Source organism: Protopterus annectens, chromosome 10.part0 (assembly GCF_019279795.1).
Source record: "Protopterus annectens isolate FY-2018-M chromosome 10.part0, PAN1.0, whole genome shotgun sequence".
NCBI classification, from domain to species: Eukaryota; Metazoa; Chordata; order Ceratodontiformes; family Protopteridae; genus Protopterus; species Protopterus annectens.
In genome coordinates, this window is record NC_056744.1 from 1,070,326,018 (window position 1) to 1,070,340,590 (window position 14,573).

Sequence of the window (14,573 nt, forward strand, 5' to 3'; positions counted from 1 at the left end):
AACAGAAAAACTTGCCTTAAAGGACCACTACGGGCAAACAATGAAAAAACATTTTTTTATCTTGCCATGATTTACTGCACCTCCTAAAGCTGCCTGCAGCAAAATAAGTACTCATTCCTAATTTTATTTATTTTTTTTACTCGTCTGCCCTCATGGGGGCAGACACTGTGACTCCTTTGGAAAGCTAAATCTGTCTCAATGCACAGACTGTGAGAACAAATAGCCTTACCATTTGTTGTCAGACTAGACTTCCATTCACTTAGAATGGACCACCTGAAAAAAATGCCAAGTTTGAGAGTCTGCAGCTCATGTGTCATTGACTGGTATGTGCAGAGTTTTACAAATGTTGTTCCTATTGATGTACTACACATTCTCTGAAAGAAACTTGCAAAAGTGTCAACTAATTACGGAGGTAAAAAATACTTTTCACAAGGAGTAGTTCTGCAAGTTTCAATTCCTGGCCAAGTTACTCCTCCTGTCTCCCCCTCCTTCAGTGGGCTACAGTCTCACATTTCCAACTTGGGTAGATTCAAGTATTTAGTCGGCTTTACATGACAACAGACATCAAAAAAATCACAGCCTGTGTGCCACAAACTGTTCCCTTATATGTCTCTTCACTTCTAAATAGCATTTCCCAAGGAATAAAAAAAAAAAAAAAAAAACACAACGGTCCAGAGTTTGGGCCAATCTATCCACTACTTAATGTGCACAGTAAAACACTCAGTTTATAATGCATTCTGGCTGCTGACATGGTTATCTTTACATAGTTATTCTCTTATAGCATCACCTGAACTTATGGTATTTAATGCCAAGCTTTACAACAGTTCTCAGTTTCTTAACAATGACCTCCCAAGCCTCTGATGTGACCCAGTACTTTGTCAATATACTGTAAATACATAGATTAATACAAATATTTGTGCACATATGACATGTACAATAATACGTATATATCATCATTAAAACAAGATAAATGCAATATAAATCATATCAATATAGTTATGATTTCTAGTTTATGACCCTGTTTGTCTATGGAAAATTCTTTTTGAATTTATGTTCAAGCAATTGTATATTTGTTGTATATTATCTTGTTTAATTGTTTCTCAATATTCTAACCACTGTATGCTGCATCAATTGTAAAACTCTGATGTTACTCCTTTTATATTTTCTATGCTCTTTGTACAAAATAGCTATGTTTGTATAATTTATTTTTATTTTTTATAATTGTTTACTATGTATCTGGAGCTTTTCTCCCCGAGCCTCCGCTAAAAACAGTCACCTTGTGTCCAGTCAGACTAACCTGGTAAACAAATGGAAAATAAATAAAAAAAAATATATACTAAGAAAATTAATCAATATGCCAAGAAAACTCCAAAACTTAAGAAAAAAAACACAGAAGGAAGGAAAAGGTTTCCTTGATGCTGTCATGAAAATCCCACTCACGTATTCAGATATTATGGGCAAACATATAGTCAGGCAACTGATGTCCCACTCACCAGGCTAAACAAGAAGGTTACTGTCAGCTGCCTGTCGGGTGCCAGGACCCGCCACATAGCCCACGCACTCAGGTCACTCCAAACAAGTACAAATATGACTGTCATTGTCTATGCTGGTGCGAATGACCAGAGACGTACCTCCCTGGACTACATGAAAAGAGACATGGAAGAGCTCTCTGATCTTGTAGCCCAGGCAGGTATGACCCAAGCCCTGAGTAGCATTCTGCCATCGCCCAGAATGATACCGCAGTACAAGGACAAAATGATTGATTTCAACAATTGGCTAAGCTTCTGGTGTCATTCTAAGGGGATCCAGTATCCGTCTGCCTGGGATGACATCCAGGCTAGTTGCACAGAATAATGCATCCGAGATTATCCAAGTGCAACTAATTCTGGGCAAGACCGCAATCCAAATTGTAGCTTGCTACAGACCCCCCACCATGCCCCAGGATTCACACTCCTCATTTCTTGATACACTGGAAAGTATTAGGGTACAACCCAACACCCTAATAATGGGCGATTTCAACTACCCCACCATTAACTGGGAAAACTACTCGTGTACCAACTCTTTTGCTCAAAGTTTTCTAGAATTCATAAATTCCAACTCCTTGGATCAACTTATTCACACCCCCACCAGGGGCAGCAATATCCTAGACCTGGTCATTACCAACATGGGAAACCGGTGTTCCACACCAGAGGTCAATTCCTCGTTGGTCAGATCCGACCACAAGCTAATCAGCCTAGACATCCACATCCCACCCCCAGCCCCAATTAGGGAAACCATCGTAAAAAACTTCTCAAAAGCCAATTTCACACTTCTTAAGACAGAAGTGGCAAACTTTAAGACACCCATGCAGACGGACAATAGAGGTATGACTGCCGAATCCTACACAAATGCACTTTATAAGCACTTACATGAGTGTATGGATCATGCTATCCCTAACAGAACCAAGATGTTATCCTCCAAAAAAAGGAAGCCAATCTGGTGGACCTCTGCCATTAAACTCTACAACAGAAGAAAGAAACTGTTGCAAAAAAAGAGTAAAATCCCATGACTGGAGGAACTCCCTGGTCAACCTCAGTAAGAAGCGGAGATCCCTCATAAAATGCTCCAAAGCTAGTTATGAAAACATAATTGCCACTGACTCTAAAGACAACCACAAAGCATTCTATAGCTATGTCAAGAATCTAAATGGGAACACTCAGATCTGCTCTGAGTTGCAGCATAATGGCACTAAATATACAGAACCAACTGATATTGCCAACATCTTAGCAGATAGATTCAGTGCTAACTTTACCCCCCTCTCACCCCCTAGAGGGCCCATCTCTATACCTGAAGAATGCAAAGTTCCTATAATCACGGCTGCACAGGTAAAAAAACACTCTCCAAAGCCAAGAACAAAGCATCCATGGGGACCTGACAATATCCCAGGCTGCATTCTACACGAACTACAGAATGAACTGGCACCCTACCCAAGTACCATGTTCAGTCTCACCTCAGGCTTTGTACCCACTGAATGGCGCACCACGACAGTTATCCCACTCCATAAAGGGGGAGCCACGACGGACCCCTGGAACTACCGCCCCATTAGCCTGACGAGCCTGGTCTGCAAGGCCATGGAATGCATCATCATGGAACTCAAATAAAGACATTGGTAATCTCCAAACTCTGGACTCTACTCAGTTTGGATTTGTAAAAGGCAGATCATGTCTCCTAAACCTGATTGACCTCTTTGAGGCAGTCACCAAAGCCATAGATGAGGGCAAAATGGTTCACGCAGCTTATCTAGATCTCGCCAAGGCTTTCGACACCATCCCCCACTCTGGAATTATAGATAAGCTCACTAAACTAGGTATAAATCCCTATGTCACAAGATGGTTTGCCAACTGGCTCACGGACAGAACCCACACTGTGAAAGTAGCGGATTCCAAATCCGACATCAGACCAGTGACAAGTGGAGTACCACAGGGTTCAGTCCTGGGTCCTCTCCTGTTTGGTATCTACTTCTCTGAAGTGCAGGCCAACACAGAAGGTCTTTGGCTAACAAAGTCTGCAGATGACTGCAAACTAGGAGCCATAGTCAAAACTCCTAACGATGTGGACAAACTACAAAAGGGCCTCAATGAGACAGATACCTGGTGTCAAAGCCATGGCCTGAAGCTCAATGCCAAAAAGTGTTTGTCATCCCCTTTGGTAAAAACTCTGTACCCATGAACTACTACATAGCTGGTAGTCTACTTAATGCCGAAAATGTGATGAGACCTTGGGACACAGGTGGACAGTAGTCTCTCCTTTGATAATCACATCGCCACAGTGGTCAGGAAATCCTTCTACGTGGCTCATCTCATCACAAAAGGATTCTCATCCAGAAAAAAATAGGTCATTGTTCCCCTCTACTCATCACTCATTAGACCCATTAGAGAGTACAACGCCCCTTTTGGTATGTACCTCACAAGACATCAACAACTGGAAAGACCACAGAAATACCTCACAAAGAGGATTACTGGCCTCAAACATATACCCTATGCAGACCGTCTCAAAAAACTACAGCTTTACTCCATCGCATATCACCTACTCAGGGGCGATCTCTGCCTAACATACAAAGCTATGTCAAACCCAGAGCTGTTGGACATGCTCCACTTAAAGAAATCCCAATCCCTCCAAGCTACACGCTCTAGGGACCTTAACCTTGTCACCACAATATACAGATCAAGCTGGAGGGATAGATTCCTGTCCCAGAGACTTCCCATACTCTGGAACAGACTACCTATCTATGTCAAACAGACCTCCTCATTAGCACTCCAAGAAAAATCTTGATGATTGGATGGGAAATGGGAAATTCACCCCGGGGATCACCTCTGTGGCTCTGCTCGACAGGGACACAGGAAAATAATTTTCTTGGGTGGCGAAAGCCAGGGTACACTTTTTGGCTAGGCTTGTATGGGCCCTAGGGCCAATAGCCTAGTACCTACCTATGAACCTATGATGCTTTGCTAGAGATAGCCTGCACCTGTTGCCCCTGGGATTCCAGATACTGGCTAAGGCTCTCGCCGCCCCTATAGTGCCTTTTTTAGACAAGGTTCAAATAACAAATTCACCACTGTAACAGGAACAGGCAAGCAAAACCTGAGGGTAATGCTACTCAAGGCTAGAAGTCTAAATCTCAAAATGCACTCACTTGAGGCACTCCTCAAAATGGAGAACACAGATATATTGTGCAGTGACTGAGACCTGGTTCAAGGCTCCAGAGAGCACCCCTGGACTACCAGGCTATAACTCATAGCACACTTTTCGGCCACATAACCTGGACTGGAACACCAAAGGCTTAATAAGTGTGTCCATACTCATTAAGGATATCCACACCTCCAGACTAGTTGTTCAACATAATGCATCCGAGGTTATCCAAGTGCAACTAACTCTGGGAAAAACTGCAATCCAAATTGTAACTTGCTACAAATCCCTCACCATGTCCCAGGATTCCCACTCCTCTTTTCCGGATATACTGGAAAATATTAGGGTTCAACCAAACACCCTAATAATGGGCGATTTCAACTACTCCACCATTAACTGGGAAAACTACTCGTGTACTAAATCCTTCACTCAACGCTTTCTGGAATTAATAAATTCCAATGACCTGGATCAACTTATCCACACCCCCAAGGGTAGCAATATCCTAGACCCAGTCATTACCAACATGAGTGACCGGTGTTCCTCACCTGAAGTCAACTCCTCGTTGGTCAGATCTGACCATAAGCTAATCACCCTAGATATCCACATCCTGCCCCCACCCCACATTAAAGAAACCACAGTAAAAAAAATTTCTCCAAAGCCATCTTCATGCTTAAGACAGTAGTGGCAAACTTCATGACACCCATGCAGATGGACAATACAGTTACGACTGCTGAATCCTACACAAATGCACGCTATAAGCACTTACACGAGTGCATGGATCGTGCTATCCCAAACAGAACCAAGAAACTATCCTCCAAAAAAGGAAGCCAATATGGTGGTCCCCTGCCATAAACAAATTGTACAACAGAAGGAAGAAACTGTTGCAAAAGAGAGTAAAATCCCATGAGTGGTGGAGCTCCCTGGTCAGCCTCAGTAAGAAGCTGAGATCCCTTATAAGAGCCTCCAAAGCTAGCTACAAAAACAAAATCGCCACTGATTCTAAGGACAACCACAAAGCATTCTATAGCTATGTCAAGAATCTCAATGGCAACACCCAGATCTGCTTTGAGTTACAGCACAACGGCACGAAAATTACAGAACCAACTGATATTGCCAACATCCTGGAAGATAGGTTTAGTGCTAACTTTACCCCCCTCTCAACTCCTAAAGGGCCCATAACTATACAGGAAGAATGCAGAGTCCCTGTAATCACAACTACACAGGTAAAAGCTGCACTCTCTAAAGCCAAAAACACAGCATCCGTGGGACTGGACAACATCCCAGGCTGCATTTTACACGAACTTCAGAACGAACTGGCTCCCCACCTAAGCACCATGTTCAATCATAGCCTCACATCAGGCTTTGTGCCCACTGAATGGCACACGGCAACAGTTATCCCACTCCACAAAGGGGGAGCCACCAATGATCCCAGGAACTACTGCCCTATTAACCTGACGAGCCTGGTCTGCAAGGCCATGGAACGTATCCGCATGGAACTCAAACAAAGACATTGGTAACCTCCAAACTCTGGACCCCACCCAGTTTGGGTTTGTAAAAGGCAGATCATGCCTCCTGAACCTAATCAATTTATTTGAGGCAGCCACCAAAGCCATAGATGAGGGTAAGGTGGTTCACACAGCTTATCTTGACCTCGCCAAGACTTTCAACACCATCCCCCATTCTGGAATTATAGCTAAACTCACTAAACTAGGTAGAAATCCCTATGTCACAAGATGGGTTGCCAACTTGCTCACTGACAGAATCCACACTAAGAGTTGCAGACTCCAAATCTGACTTCAAACCAGTGACAAGTGGAGTACCACAGGGTTCAGTCCTGGGACCTCTCCTGTTTTGTATCTACTTCTCTGAAGTACAGGCTAACACAGAAGGCCTCTGGCTAATGAAGTTCACAGATGACTACAAATTAGGAGCCATAGTCGAGTCCCCAAATGATGTGGACATCCTACAGAAGGGCCTCACTGAGACAGATGCCTGGTGGCAGAGCCATAGCCTCAAGCTCATTGCCAAAAAGTGCATTGTCATCTCCTTTGGTAAAAACTCTGCACCCATGAACTACCACATAGGCAGCAGTCTACTTAACACCGAATGTGTGATAAGAGACCTTGGGACCCAGGTGGACAGTAGACTCTCCTTTGATAATCACATCACCACAGTAGTCAGGAAGTCCTTCTACATGGCACACCTCATCACAAAAGGGTTCTCATCCAGGAAAAAAAGAGGTCATTGTCCCCCTCTACTCAACACTCATAAGACCCATTATAGAGTACAAAGCCCCTTTTGGAATGTACCTCAAGACATCCGCAGCAGCTGGAAAGGCCACAGAAGTACCTCACAAAGAGGATTACTGGCCTCAAACAGATATCCTATACTGACCATCTCAAAAACCTCCAGCTTTACTCCGTAGCATATCACCTACTCTGAGGTGATTTCTGCCCAACATAAAGCTATGTCAAACCCAGAGCTGTTGGACATGCTACACCTAAAGAAATCCCAATCCCTCCGAGCTACATGCTCTAGGGACCTAAACCTTTTCGCCACAATAAACAGGACATGCTGGAGGGATAGATTCCTGTCCCAGATACTTCCCATACTCTGGAATAAGCTACGCATCTAGGTCAAGCAAAGTTCCTTATTAGCACTCTTCAAGAAAAATCTTTGAGTGGATGGGAAATAGGAAATACACCCAGAGAATCACTTCTGAAGCTCTGCTCGACAGTGGCACAGGAAAATAACTTAGTTGGGTGGCATAAGCCAGGGAACCCTGCTGGCTAGGCTTACTTGGGCCCTTGGGCCGATAGCAGAGTACCTACCGATGACCCTATTATTAGACTAAATACAATATTATGTAGCATGGAAATGTGCTGACATTATAAGGGTGACAGTTCATTATTTACTCAAAGCAAATGACCGAGTGGAAAAGTTCAAATAGTGGATAAAGAGGAGGAGAGGAAGAGAAGAGTGAGGAAAAAGTATTTGTTAGAAGTAATTAGGGTAGATATGGGAGGCAAGAAAAAATGAGTAAAAACAACATTACAAGTAAGAGAAACGAAACCAATGAAAGGAAGAAATAACATGGACAACAAGATTTGCAGCTGCAGACTGACAAGTTCATAGGTTCATACTAGGCTATCTGCCCTAGGGCATTTATAAGCCTAGCCAGAAATGTGTTTGACTTTCGCAACCCATTTTAAATTTATTTTGCTATGCCTTTTTCGAGGTTAGTATACTGTGCCCTCTGTCTAACAGTGACACAGAAGTGATACCCGGGGTAAACCTACGATCTCCCATCCACATCAAGATTCGTCTTGAAGAGAGTCAATGAGGGACTCTGCCTAACCTGGACTGGGATTTTATTCCAGAGTGAAGGGAGCCTCTGGGTTATGAATCTGTCCCTCCAGCATGTCCTATTTATTTCAGTGCTGAGGTTCAAGTCTCTCAAGCGCGTAGCTCGATGGGATTTGGATTTTCTGAGGTGCAGCATGTCCATTAATTCCGGGTTGGACATGGCTTTATATGTCAGGCACAGATCGCCTATGAACAGGCGGTATGCCACTGAGTAGAGCTGGAGTTTCTTTAACCGGGCAGCATATGGCATCTGTTTGAGCCCTTTGATCCTCTTGGTGAGGTACTTTTGGGGTCTTTCCAGTTGCTGCAGGTGTCTGGTAAGGTACATCCCAAAGGGGCATTGTACTCAATTATGGGCCTGATGAGGGATGAGTAAAGAGGCACGATGACCTCCCCTGATCTAGATGTGAATCCCTTCATGATTAGGTGGGCAATATAAAATGTTTTTCTAACCACTTTGGCCACGTGGTTGTCAAATGAGAGACTGCTATCAACTTGGGTCCCCAGGTCCCTAATTACTTCTTCTGTACTTAATGGATTACCACCTATGTAGTAATTTGTGGGCACTTTGTTTTTGCCATAGGGGATGACTATACACTTTTTGGCATTTAGCTTGAGGCCATGGCTCTGGCACCAGTTGTCTGTTTCTATGAGGCCCTTTTGGAGGATGCTTGTGTCGGCTGGAGAGTCGATTATGGCGCCCAGTTTGCAGTCATTTGCAAACTTGGTCAGCCACAGTCCTTCCATGTTGGCTTGTACCTCCGAGAAATATATACCGAACAAGAGAGGTCACAGGACTGAGCCTTGTGGGACACCACTTGTAACTGGTTTGGAGTCTGACATGGCTCCAGCAATTCTAACCATGTGGGTTCTGTCCTTGAGCCAGTTTGCAATCCATCTAGTGACATAGAGGTTTATATTTAAGCTGGTGAGCTTATCTATAATGCCCGAGTGGGGTATTGTATCGAAGGCTTTTGCGAGGTCCAGGTAGGCTGTGTGGACCACCTCCCCCTCGTCAATGGCCTTGGTGACCGTTCAAAGAAATCAACCAGGTTTAAGAGGCAGGATCTGCCCTTAAAGCCGAACTGGGTAGGATCCAGTGTCTGTAGGTCCCCAATATCTTTATTTATGAGGTCCATGATGATCCTTTCCATAGCTTTGCAGACCAAGCTAGTCAGGCTTATGGGGCGATAGTTTCCAGGATCTGTTGTGGCACCACCTTTATGGAGAGGGTCCACTGCTGCTGTACGCCACTCTTTGGGCACATATCCTGTAGTAAGGCTGAGATTGAACAGTAGTTTTATGTTTGGGTTTAGCTCTTCTTGGAGTTCATGTAGGACGCAGCCTGGGACACCGTCTGGTCCCATTGATGCTGTGGTCCCACTGATGCTGTGTTTTTTGCTTTGGAGAGGGCGGCTCTTACCTGAGCAACTGAGATGTCAGGGGGGCAGCACTCTGCTAGGATAGATATTTGCCCTTTTGGTGGGGGGGGGGGGGGAGAAGTTTGCGCTGAACCTGTCAGCTAGGATGTTGGCAAGGTCTGTGGGTTCGGTGCATTTTTTGTCATTTTGGACCAATTCTGAGCTTATCTGGGAATTACCACCCAGGTTCCTAACATAAGGAAAGCCTTGTGATTATCCTTAGTGTCCTGTGCAATTTTTGTCTCGAAGCTGGCCTTAGACAATTTTATGAGTGCCCGTAGTTTTTTGCTAATACTGATCAGTGATGCCTTCCCTTTTTGGGATTTTGCTCTATCATTTAGTAGCTTCCTCCTTCTATTGTATAGTTTGTTTATGGCTGGGGTCCACCAGACAGGACGTCTGCCTTTGGAGGATTGGGTCTTGGTTTTATTTGGGATGGCATGATCCATGCATTCCTGAAGGTGTTCATAGAATGCGTTTATAAAGGATTCTGCGATCTGGGCTGTATTTACACAGGCCCGGGGGCTTTGAAGGATTCCACCTCGGTTTTGAGGAGTGTGAAATTTGCTTTAGAGAAGTTTTTCACTGTGGTTTTCTGGGCAGGGGGTGGGGTCGGGATGTGAATATCCAGTGAGATTAGTTTATGGTCTGATCTTACCAGTGAGGGATACACTTCTGGTCTGGAGCATAGAGTCCCCATGTTGGTGATCAGGTCCAGTATGTTTTCCCCTCTTGTGGGAGTGGTAACAAGTTGTTCCATAGCATTTCAGTTTATAAATTCTAGGAACCTTTGGGCTAGGGTGTTGGAGCTAGAGTAATGCTCCCAAGTCTATGTTTGGGTAGCTGAAGTCGCCCAATATAATGGTGTATGGAGAGACCTTCATATTTTCCAGTGTTCTCAGAAAGGCCGAGTGGGGTTCCTGGGTTTGGAGGGTGGTCTGTAGCAGGCTATAAACTGGAAGGCAGTTTTACCTACTGTTAGTTGCACATGGATAGTCTCTGATGCTTCGTGCTTTGCCACCAAGCTGGAGGTGTGGGCATCTTTGATGAATATCGATACTCCCCCTCCTTTTGTGGGGTTCGGTCCAAGTTTTGGGGCCGAAAAGCATGGTATGAGGTATAACCTGGTAGTGCTGGGGTGCTCTCGGGAGCCCTGAACCAGGTTTCTGTTACTGCACAGATATCGATGTTCTCCATGCTAAGGAGAGTTTTGAGTGCGTGCATCTTGAGGTTTAGACTTCTGGCGTTGAATAGCATTACTCTTAGTTTCTTATCCCTTGTGATACCTATGGAGGTGGGTTTGTCTTTTGAGCCTTGCCTAAAAAAGGAACTATGGGGGGTAGCAAGAGCCTTTGCCAATATCCGAAAGCCCAGGGGTGACAGGTGCAAGCCGTCCCTCGCGAAGCATCGTGGCTTGTCGAGCATATCATCCCAAGCTGACAGGCATTGGATCCCCTTTGAATGACACCAGTACTTAAGCCAATTGTTGAAATTGATCATCTTGTCTTCATATTGTGGCATCATTCTTGGTGAGGGTAAGATGCTACTCAAGGTCAGGGTCATACCGGCCTGGGCTACATGCTCAGAGAGCTCCTTTAAGTCTCTTTTCATGTAGTCCAGGGAGGTACGTCTCAGGTCATTCACACCAGCATGGACAATGAGGAGTCATATTTGTACTTGCACTTGCCTTGGAGTGACCCGAGTGCTTGTGTTATGTGGCGGATCCTAGCACCAGACAGGCTGCTCACCGTGACCCTCTCCTTGTTCAGCCTGGTGAGCGGGACGTCAGTGTGCCTGACGATAGTCTCACCTATTACAAGTGTATCAGGTGTGTTGTTTAGTCTTAAGGGCTGTGACTGTTCGGCACACTGGCTTTGTGAGATATGTGTTGCACGTGTTTTGTTTTGGGGTAGCGGTTGCTTGGGTGTCTGCTTTGGAGGTCTCTGCTGCTTAGGCAGATCTTTATTTAGAGCCTCCGAGTATGTTTTTGTGTGATTATGTGTTTGGTTTGCTGTCGTGGTAGGTCTATGTGAGACTGGAATTGTAGTGAGTGTGGTTTCCTTCTCCTCCTGACTGGTTATGCCAGTACTGAGTTGAGAGAGCTTAGCCTCCAGTTTGGCTATATGGTTGCATCTCTCACATGTGTTGGAATTTGTTGGGAGGAGGAGAGGGTTGTCTGTGTACATGAGGCAGTTGTAACATTGCCTCAAGATTCCCAGATTCACCAGCTGGACCGGAGAGGAGATTGACAACTGACCTTTGGACATGCTAGAATAATATTGGGAATTCCTTAATAACTGAAAACAAGGGCCAGTGGGGAGTGAGGGTGTAGTGCTTTTAATTTTTAGTGCTGACTTATATAATTGCTTTAGTGAGCAAGTGCCAGGTAACTTAAGTGCAATGTGTTACTGTTTGTCGTTTTTGCATTTAAGTTATCTGTAACTTTCTTTCAAGTGAAACAAGGAAATAAGTACAGTAAGCAATGCAGATATCACTAGTGATCCACAGAAGCGCTGAGAAGCCGCATATTAGGTGGAATTAGCGTTACAGGGAAATAACAAGCAAACAAGCATATAAACAAAGCTAGATTCAGCAGGCCTGGATCTAGTCTATGCTACAGCAAACAAGGTCCAATTTCAGTAAGATACAGTTCAAATATTCAGGCACTATAAACCTTTAACCAGAAATTCCCAGCTCAGAAGGGCAGAGTCCAGCCTCTTCTCCCACAAGAGTGTAGACCACGAACCTTCTTAATGTAAAATAACTGGCCTGAAGCCCAAGTGCTTAAACCAAAACTAATACACTAAGAACAGACACTGGGCTCTCAATCAGCAGTTCCCAACTTAGAAGGATGAAAGTTACCTGTCCTGCCACCACAGTGCATGCCACAAACCTTCCTAATGTAAAACAACTGGTCTGAAGCCCAAGTGCTTAATCCAAAAGACTTAGAATGATAGTTACACTTTAATCAAGTTACTACCAAGCAGTAATAAATACAATTGAATACTTTAGAGAATGCCTGGATTAGTGCTCAAGTTACACAAACAAAGCTAGATCCAGCAGGCCCGAATCCAGTCTATGCCACAGCAAACAAGGCGCACCAACTTCAGTAAGAAGCAGTTCAGATATGCATGCACTATAAGCCTTTAACCAGAAATTCCCAGCTCAGAAGGGCAGAGTCCAGCCTCTCCTCCCACAAGAGTGCAGACCACAAACCCTCAATGTAAAATAACTGGCTTGAAAGCCCAAGTGCTTAAACCAGAATTAATACACTTTTAGAATAACAGACACTGAGCCCTCAATCAGCAGTTCCCAACCTAGAAGGATGTAAGCTACCTGTTCTGCCACTACAGTGCAGACCACAAACCCTCTCAGTGCAAAACAACTGGTCCGAAGCCCAAGTGTTTAAACCAAAAGGCTTAGAATGAGTTACACCAAGCAGTAATAAATACAATTGAGTACTTTTAAGATGATGCAAAAGTAAAATAAAGTAGGTGGAAACAAGTACAGTAAAAGCAGATGAATTTTTTTTTTTTTTCTGAACAAGTGCTGAGATCAAAGAAACAGATTTGAGTGCTGAAACTAGAAAACTGGCTAGTTATAAGAAAAAAAAACTAAGCTAGAAGGCTTCCCTCCAACACAGAAGGGCTTGGGGGCTCAGAAGCCTACAAATAGTCTATACCACTTAACAGGAAAGGCAGGAAACAAGCTTAATTTTTTTTTCTGTTTCCCAGATGCTCTCTTTGTACACAGTAGGAGTGCCTGAAATCAGAATATGATCTCACTGCACTCAGTTGAGTGAGCAAATGAGATGGGCCCAGAAGGAGTATCCAAACACAAATTTACAAGAGGGGCGGGCAGTTTCAAGGCCACTAAGATTAACACCAAAACAAAAACAGGGTGGGTGGGACTAACTGAGGAGCAGAGTCAAAACTTCCAGTTCAGTTAATATTCCTGCAACAGACAGTTAAAATAAATTTAAATACTGTATTTTTTTGAAAAAAAAAAGTGCAGATAAAGGTACTTAAATTCTCTTATACGTCCAGTGGATTAGTAGCAGGTGTCATAAAACTGGGTTTGGAGAAATGTTTGAGACCGCAGACCTCGCGTGTCGGTCCTTGTCCTTTCGTTTTTTGGACAAAACGGTAGTCGGAGTATCCAACGACATTTTTATAATCAAAGGCTTTACCAAAATAATGTTGGGCGAACTCCGCCCGACGCTTAATAGTGCGTTTATTGAAAGTAGCACAAAAGCGACAGCCCGAGACGTCGTGGTCTGGGCCTAAACAAGGTATGCAGAGGGAATGGAAATCCTTATGCGGTATTTGCTTCTCACAAGAAATACAATTGTTAACTTTGTCTGACATTGGTCTGAGGCAAGAAAAGTTTCCCCAATGGGGTACTTAGCTTTAAAGAAGACTTCGGTTTCCAATTTTTCGTAAATTCAAGAGCTGGCCGACCGGCACTTGCGAACTGCTTCTGCTTCGGGCACCGCGCGGCAAAAAAGACTGGAGAACATGGCGTCGGCTGTTACTTATATACCCCTGTCGCACTGACGTCAGGGAAGAAGGCGACAGCAACCGACGCCGGACCAAGACTTTGGAATTCGGCCGACCGAGGACCCGCCTGACAGCAGAGAACCCATATGTGATTACTGCAGCTGTATGCACGATGAACATCTGGGTATGGTGACTTTGAACAGATTTGTCCACATTAACCGTGTATCACTCTGTGTGTGCGCGCGTGTGTGTGCGTGTTGTAACAGAACTATAAAGCAAATCTGCACTGATACCTGCTTGCTGCCCTGCTGAGGGAGACACTTGTGCAAGTGCAGTGGACTGGATCCAGTAGGAAGGGATGGCAGCATACCTCTCAACATCATAGAACAAGAAATCTGGACAAGGCCATAAATAATAGGGGACAAAAGCCCAAACATTGGGACAATTCATAAATATTGCACTTACAAACTTAGAAAGTTGACAAACATGTTTTGCATTAGAGTGAATTTTCTTAAGGATATGAAGTCTGAAAATCAAATGCCTGTCAATTTTCTGACTTCAGTGTTCAATGATTTGCCAGTGATTTGACAGAAAACTGCAATTTTATGAAAAACAAAAAAAT

The 14,573-nt window shown here is 44.1% G+C and overlaps 1 protein-coding gene across 4 annotated transcripts in view; it reads right to left on the minus strand.

The window, feature by feature from the left end:
* The window catches only part of ANKRD13C (ankyrin repeat domain 13C), a 714,089-nt gene that overhangs the window by 350,601 nt on the left and 348,915 nt on the right, over window positions 1-14,573 (minus strand). The window lies entirely within an intron of this gene.